This window comes from Podarcis melisellensis, assembly GCF_964234715.1.
Source record: "Podarcis melisellensis genome assembly, chromosome: 9".
Classification (NCBI taxonomy): Eukaryota; Metazoa; Chordata; class Lepidosauria; order Squamata; family Lacertidae; genus Podarcis; species Podarcis melisellensis.
This window is the reverse complement of record NC_138541.1, coordinates 22,331,251-22,339,665: the sequence shown is the minus strand read 5'-3', so window position 1 is coordinate 22,339,665 and position 8,415 is coordinate 22,331,251. Positions and strand designations below refer to the sequence as shown.

At 44.2% G+C, this 8,415-nt stretch overlaps 1 long non-coding RNA gene across 1 annotated transcript; it reads left to right on the top strand.

Annotated features, from left to right (window-relative positions):
- Positions 1 to 240: 240 nt before the first annotated feature.
- Positions 241 to 2,224, top strand: LOC309377887. The gene is made up of 2 exons (XR_014171765.1): positions 241 to 953; positions 1,307 to 2,224. It is a non-coding gene; the product is annotated as an uncharacterized lncRNA (long non-coding RNA).
- Positions 2,225 to 8,415: the final 6,191 nt, after the last annotated feature.

Below are 8,415 nucleotides of genomic sequence, written 5' to 3'. Positions count from 1 at the left end.
CGCTAGCGGTGCCAGCCGAGTCTCCATGTCCACGGCCTCCGTGGCCGTGGTTTTTAAGGGTCCCCGCATCGCCGGTGCGGTAGGACCCAACCCCTGCCGAGCAGGCTCCCTCCGGAGCTCGGAGGGAGTCCGCCATTCGGCAATGGCGCCAACCCGGAAGTCCCACTAGAACATCCTATTGCTGCTATGCTACACTAGATTTCATGGGACCCCAACACACTGTCCAGCACCAGTGTAGTTTTGTCTAGGTGTTGCCAGTAGTGTGTCAGCTAGATGAACAGGGAATGAATTACTAATAAGCATTTGACATCAGTTATCAGTTCTGGGAGATTAAATAACAAGACGTACATGAACTCACTTAATAATTAGCTACCACTATAGCAGCTTGATAAAGGAAGGCTATTATGTATGCCTGACATGGCACTAAATAGAACCTTTTAATATTTAATTATTTTTAAACTGGAAGATTAAGATAAAGCAACTGCCAAGGATTATCCTGTAACACCTTCTCAAAGACTTTGAAGTACAGAAGTGTATTTGTGTGCTGCGGGGGTGGGGGAGGCAAAGTCAGAGGCTAATTGGAAGTGGTTAATGCTGACTCCAGGTCTATCAGGACGTATTTGACAAAAGTGTGAATGGAACCGCACACCCCTGGGAAAGGAATGAAGAAGTGGGGATGGTAATGGCAGAATGGGAATGGTAACCTACCCTCCGCAACGGAGAAGGTTTTTTGTTGTTGTTGTTGTTTTGCTTGTGTGTCCTGTGTGAGAGTGTGCACTCATTATTGGCATACAATTCTCAGAAAGAGTCGACTAATGGTGAATGCGACCAAACAAACTTAGCCATCCCTGGTTTTTAAGAACCTATTTTTATTGGATCAGCTGTCTAAACTATTATGAAAAGGGGGTGAATTGACAGTGGAAAGAATTAATCAAAGGAGTGAGAGCCTGATGGTAAGTCTTAATTGTTATTAATTCAACATTTCACAGATTATGAAATTAGTATTGACCCAAAACATTAAAATAGCAAATTACTTATAGGGCAGGCAAGACTACAATAGGGATGATTAAATTAGTTAATAAATCAAAATTAAATGATGGCTGGGCTAATTATATTCATGAGTGCAACTGTACTCTTTACAGATTTCTAAAGCAAAGTCCATAAGAATGAGTAGGGGCATTTTCCCTCTAGAATTCTTATTCGAAAGGGGGGATTTCCTAATTTTCTTCAATATGAGGTTTAAACAAGTATAAGTGAAACTCTTTCAATATGTTGCAGTACCACCACACTTTATGTCTGCTCCTAGATCACGTCTCAAGCTGTTGAGGCAGTTGTCTCCTACAGCTTGATTAAAAAGAAAAGAAGAATGAAGAACCAATGAAGAATGTTGCAGTTCTGAGACTTGTTCATTCTCAGAGGCAATGTGCCATTGGGTGCCACAGGGGTTGCCAAGCTTTTGGGGCCAGTGGGGCACCTTTGGAATTTTTAGAAAGTATCTTGGGTGGCAGTCACAAAATGGCTACCATGGAATGTGGGGTATAACACAAAATGGCAGCAGAAAAAGAGACCAGGCTGCAAAATAGTGTGGGCACGTGTCCCATCACCTCCCAACCATTTGTTGTGGTGTGTGTGTATCCACACACAGGATCTTGGGAGCAAGGCTAAGGGCTCAAGTGGTCAAGCACAAGAGTACTCTTGGAAGAAAGCCACAGTCATCAAAGGAGAGTGAAGTCATTGATCTGATTACATGAGTAATCCAAAGACACAGCATCTTCTGGGGTGACCTACTGCTGCCCAGATCCTTCTACTCTACTCTGCCTTTTTGGTTGGACAATGAACCTGCTGTAGCCAAACACCTTTTGGACTTGTTCTTAATGCTGTTGCAATGGCTTGGTTGGAACAGAACGCTCTGGCATTTTGGCGCATTGATACTAAAGGTATAATAACAATTTGTATGGCTTCAGAAAGCCTTTGGAACTGTATTGGAGCATTCAAAAGCAACAGTTAGTGAAGGAAAAATGTTTGCACATGTAGCAACACCTAAAGGCTAAGCAACATCCATTCACCATCAAAGAATTCTGTGAGGCTATTGTGGAAATCCCTGGTCAAAGAAGAAATAATAATAATTTTATTATTTGTATCCTGCCCACCTGACTAAGTTGCGCCAAGCACTCTGGGAGGCTTCCAGCATATACAAAAACATAATAAAACATTAAACATTTAACACTTCCCCATGCAGGGGCTGCCTTCAGATATCTTCTAAACATTGTATAGATACTTCTTGACATCTGATTGGAGGACATTGTCCAGGGTGTTTGGAAGTCCTCTTTGTGAACTACTGCACAGGTTTGTAGAGGTAGTTGCTGGAGTATTGTTGTGCTGAAACATCTCTGAAAGTGGAAGAGGACGCCTACCCAAGCCTGTTTAAATCCAGGTATATTTCTGAAGACACCCAAACATAATGAAGAACTTGGGTGTAGGAATTAGGAATTATTATGCTTTGCCCTTTGATCCTCCTCACTGCAGCCATACCATAACTAGCCATACCATAACCTTGCAGGATACACTTGGGGGTGGCTGCTGAAAACAGCAGTTCTGTGTGTTTCCTTCCTCCTTCTCTTTCCCTTGGTAATGCCAAGAATGGCCTTTCCCAAACCGATACTTTCCAATTGTCTTGGGCTATATTTCCCATCAGCCCCAGTCAGCATGACCCTGTTGGTTCAGGGGGTGGGGCTGAAGGGACCTCGGCCTTTAGGAGTTGGCTCCCATGCTGGTGGGAATTATGGTCTGAAACACCTGGAGAGCACCAGGTTGAAGAAACCTAGTCTGGTGCTGCAGTATGACACTTTATCACAAGCAACATTTGATGACCCTACCCTTAGTTCTTAGCTCAGGGGTCAGCAAACTTTTTCAGCAGGAGGCCAGTCCACTGTCCCTCATACCTTGTGGGGGGGGGCTGGACTATATTTGGGGGGGGGGGAATGAACGAATTCTTATGCCCCACAAATAACCCAGAGATGCATTTTAAATAAAAGCACACATTCTACTCATGTAAAAACACCAGACAGGCCCCACAAATAACCCAGAGATGCATTTTAAATAAAAGGACACATTGTACTCATGTAAAACATGCTGATTCCCGGGCCATCTGTAGGCCGGATTTAGAAGGCAATTGGGCCGGATCCGGCCCCTGGGGCCTTAGCTTAGACACATGTCTTAGCTCATGAAGTATAGTGGTTAGAATGTTGGACTAATGCCTGGGAAACGGAGATTCCAGTCTCCATTCAGCTATGAAGCTCACTAGGAGACCTTAGACTGGCCACTCTCGCTCAGCCCTCCTCACAGGGTTGTTGTGAGGATAAAATAGGGAGAGGGAGAACTATGTACGCCATCGTGATCTCCTTGGAGAAAAGTTGGAATATAAATGTAATAAACAAATAGTTATTGGGGAGAAGCCCAGACATCCTAATGCAGTAAGGAAGAAATGGAGACTTGGTGGTTTTGCTTTGTATGTGCAGAAGCAGAGATTTATAATGTTGCTGAGCCCAATCTAATCAAACTGGCCTAATGCTGGAGGGCAGTAACAGATAAGGAAAGAAATAAGTCTCAGAGTAATGGTAATTAAAGACAGCTGGATGATGTCAGCTTGCCTTCAAGGCTGAATCATAAACGGCTCAGAACCATTCTTGAAATACTCATATTAAACGGATAGGATCACATTTTATACTGCCATATGCATGTTTATTGTTTATATGCGGGCAGGAATGCTTGCAGAGTATTCGGCATTTCATGCTGTTTTTGAGATAGGAAAAGCCTCTCATAAGGACATTATTATTATTACTTGAAAAAAGAGTGACCAGGCCACGCCATGCAGACAACACCAATAGATTAATAATTTGAGTAGGGTGCACAATTAGAACTGATTAATTTGGCTGTTCTGATTTTCTTTCTTTAATTACTTAATTGCACTGGTAATTGCCTCCATTCCTTTGAACTTGGGGGGGGGGGGGTCTCAGTCTTTGTGGGATAACCTATTTTTTGTTTTGCTGTCAGACAATATAGGAAAAGCTGAGTGTGGGGGTTTTTTGGGTAGTTTTTCTTTGCTTGGTGCCAAAAGTGTTCAGCTTTGTATATGTTTGGGCCAAAACAGACGCCACAGGCTGGAATTAGGGATGGGATGGAAATATCTGCCAATTTCGGTTCTTTCATTTTTTTATTTCATGAAATTCACTGGTAGTAATAACAAGCTTATGCATGGCATTTTGAAGTAGACTTTTTTTTGCAAGCAATTTACCCCCATACAATGCATTTTTGTGTGCTATTTTCACTAATAACTTCATTTTTAGGCACACTTTCCCCTAAAATGTGCATTTTTCTGAGCAATGGTTGGTTCAAGAACTGCACTTCAAGAACAAGAACTTGGTAAGATTTTGAAGATGGCTTTGTTTCAGTTCTGATATTGTTTTGCAAAGTGTGAATTTGATAGATAGTTTAAATGCAGACTTATTTTTAAGTGTTTTATTGCATTTGTACCCCACCCTTGGGACGTGGGTGGCGTTGTGGTCAAAGCCACAGAGCCTCTTGGGCTTGCCAATTGGAAGGTCAGCAGTTCGAATCCCCATGATGGGGTGAGCTCCCATTGCTCGGTCCCTGCTCCTGCCAACCTAGCAGTTCTAAAGCACATCAAGTGCAAGTAGATAAATAGGTACCACCCTGGCGGGAAGGTAAACGACATTTCTGTGTGCTGCTCTGGTTCACCAGAAGCGGCTTAGTCATGCTGGCCACATGACCTGGAAGCTGTCTGCGGACAAACGCCGGCTCCCTCACCCTATAGAGCGAGATAAGCGTGCATCCCCAGAGCCGTCCGTGACTGGACCTAACGGTCAGGGGTACCTTTACCTTCACCTACCCCACCCTTTTCTTCAAGATATTCAAGTACATGGGTCTTCCCCTCCTCAGTTAAACCCCACCACAACCCTGTGGGGTACATTAGGCTGAGAGGCAGTGACTGGCCCAGTGAACTCTGTGGCTAAATCAGTGGTGTAGCGGGGGGCTGGGGGAACAGGGGCGGTTGCCATGGGTGCAAAATTGTTAAAGGTAAAGGTACCCCTGCCCGTACGGGCCAACCTTGACAGACTCTAGGGTTGTGCACTCATCTCACTCTAGAGGCTGGGAGCCAGCGCTGTCCGCAGACACTTCCGGGTCACGTGGCCAGCGTGACGAAGCTGCTCTGGTGAACCGGCACCAGAGCAGCTCACGGAACGCCGTTTACCTTCCTGCTATAAAGCGGTACCTATTTATCTACTTGCACTTAAGGGTGATTTCGAACTGCTAGGTGGGCAGGAGCTGGGACCGAACGACGGGAGCTCACCCCGCCACAGGGATTCAAACCGCCGACCATGCGATCGGCAAGTCCTAGGCGCTGAGGTTTTACCCACAGTGCCACCCGCGTCCCACGCAAAATTGTTAGGGGTGCACAGTTTCAACGCCCAGTGCTGCCTCAATACAACTGTGTGCTTCTGTTGCTGGGCTCTGTTGAAAACAGCTTCTCCATGATAACTAGGAAGTGACATCTCCAGACTATGAAATGACTCTGCTTTTCTTATATCTGCAGCTGCGATCTCCTGGGTGACCGTGGATGCCTTAGGCAGTTGAAGGCACATGTGTATTCCATCCGTTTTCCTCCCTCCCCCACTCTCTGCATGGCCCTGGGCACTGACAATCCACAATATGCCACTGGGCTAAGTGGGGATTTGAACTCTGATCTTCCTGGTATTGGTCGGACACTCTAACCACTACACTGGCTCTTAAACTGAATTGAGAATTTCCTCCACATCCCTAGCTGGAATGAAACATCCATTTAAATATGGGATAAACATTACTTATTTATTAAGGAGGTTTGGCAATCTTTCAGACCATCTAATCCAATGCCTAATGATATGCATAGCTCAGTTCCTACAAAATCTAGATTATCTTGCATTTTGCCCTTGTTTATTCATTTGCATTGATGTTTATGGATGAACCCTTATTTCAGGGGCTACGTGGCTCTCTGATTGGCCTCATTAAGTGAGTGCTTGCCTTTTATTTGGAAGCAATTGTTTGCTAATTTCTGGTTGATAGAGGCACCCAGGCACACTGTTCTTCTGCTGAGAAAGAAAGTGAGCAGAGAGCAGGGGCATTAATATCCTTAATGGCTCATGGGGTTTTAATAGTTGTACATGTAATTGCTAGATAATTGTGATTTTTCTTTTTACCCTATGTGATGTGATGTGACTTATGTCGCCACTGTCAAGAGTTAAGTTTAACATCATCTTGTTTAATGATCTCTGTGAAGAACCCCATTCTCATTATCATTAATGTGCGACTGTCAAATAAAGCAACGCTCACTTTCCTTTTAATATGGCTGCCTTCTAACTTTGTTAAATTTGATATGGGGAATAGATGCTCTTTAAAAAAAATTAATAGAAAGCTGTTGTGGGAAAGGGATGTATTAAAAGGAATTAGCATCATCTTTAATTTGCAGTAAGTTGTTATCTGCGTGTCCTAATGGGAGCAGCGATGCCTACAGAGCTATGATTGTTCTAAAATTATCCCATTTGCACACACTTGATTTGGGGCTGTTGTGATATCATACACACATTCTTCTGCTGCCCCCTTCTGATGGGTGTCTCTTAACTCTTGCAAAGCCCTTTTCAAATCTAAATTAGTGATTATCAATATGATTTTCCTCCATGCATGTAGGATACTTGCGCTCCACTATGGTGCAAAATTTCCTGGCAAATAGAAGGGGAAGAAATGGAGGCAGTGAGAGATTTTACTTTCTTGGGCTCTGTGATCACTGCAGATGGTGACAGCAGCCACAAAATTAAAAGACGCCTGCTTCTGGGGAGAAAAGCAATGGCAAACCTAGACAGCATCTTAAAAAGCAGAGACATCACCTTGCCAACAAAGGTCCGTATAGTTAAAGCTATGGTTTTCCCAGCAGTGATGTATGGAAGTGAGAGCTAGACCATAAAGAAGGCTGATCGCCGAAGAATTGATGCTTTTGAATTATGGTGCTGGAGGAGACTCTTGAGAGTCCCATGGACTGCAAGAAGATCCAACCGATCCATTCTTAAGGAAATCAGCCCTGAGTGCTCACTGGAAGGACAGATCGTGAAGCTGAGGCTCCAATACTTTGGCCACCTCATGAGAAGAGAAGACTCCCTGGAAAAGACCCCGATGTTGGGAAAGATGGAGGGCAGAGGGCACAAGGAGAAGGGGACGACAGAGGATGAGATGGTTGGATAGTGTTCTCGAAGCTACCAGCATAAGTTTGACTAAACTGCGGGAGGCAGTGGAAGACAGAAGTGCCTGGCGTGCTCTGGTCCATGGGGTCACGAAGAGTTGGACACGACTAAATGACTAAACAACAACAACAACATGGTGCAAAAATGAAGCCATTTCCGAGGAGGAGGAAAACAATGTAGTAATGAGGATATCATTGAATGCTTCCTGAAACCAGCAGAAGTCCTTTGACTTTCATGAGATATGGGGATAAATTCTAGGCGGAGCTGTACTGTTCAAATACAAATATCCAAATCTCCCTCCCTTCCTGTAGCTGGATTTCAAACATTGTACTAAGTCAGACTATTGGCCCATTTTGCTATATACTGGCCCTTCTGGCAGTGGTTCTCCAGATGTCTCCTAGCTGAACCTGGATCTATGCCTTCCTCAGTTCACACACTCCAACATGTCCCCAAACCACCCCAGGCACACATCCTTTTTGACCCAGAGGTCCAAGAGCCATGGAAGTTTTCATAGCAGTGGGGAGGGAAAATCCAACACTGAATCTCTGTCTCTAAGCTTCCAGCCTTTTCTCCCAGATACCAGGAACAAAAGCTATTAGGAGGAAAATTGCTGTTGGCATCCATCTGCCTCAGAAGACAGTGGGATACGTTTGGGGTGCCATCAAACCGTTGGAGAGTTATAGCACTTGCTGTGACTGTAGAGACCGATACGGGAGAGACATGTTTTGTTAAAGCTGGGACAGATGAAGGCGATGGGTTGTGCTGATGCAAGTGTACCATGGCATTTAAATTTTAAGCATGGTTCCTGTTTAGAAGGTGTTCAAATATTTCTTGAATGGCTCACAGCCATGCCAAAATGTTGAAAGGCAGGCTTCCTTCTAGACTGGGGGTTTTCTAACACCTTGTGTGTGGTGGCATTTTGATCAAATATGAGACTGGCAGGAATTCACGGTTTTAAACAGTAAGAGTTTAATTTCTCCTTTCTCCCTTGCATTTATAATGGCAGCAATGAAAGGAACTTGTATGACTGTGAGATGTCTGTCTATAATTCCACAACCAAAACACCCATAGAAGCCAATTAAGAGGGAAAGGTTAAACATGCAAACCTGTTATGCCTTGCAAGTGA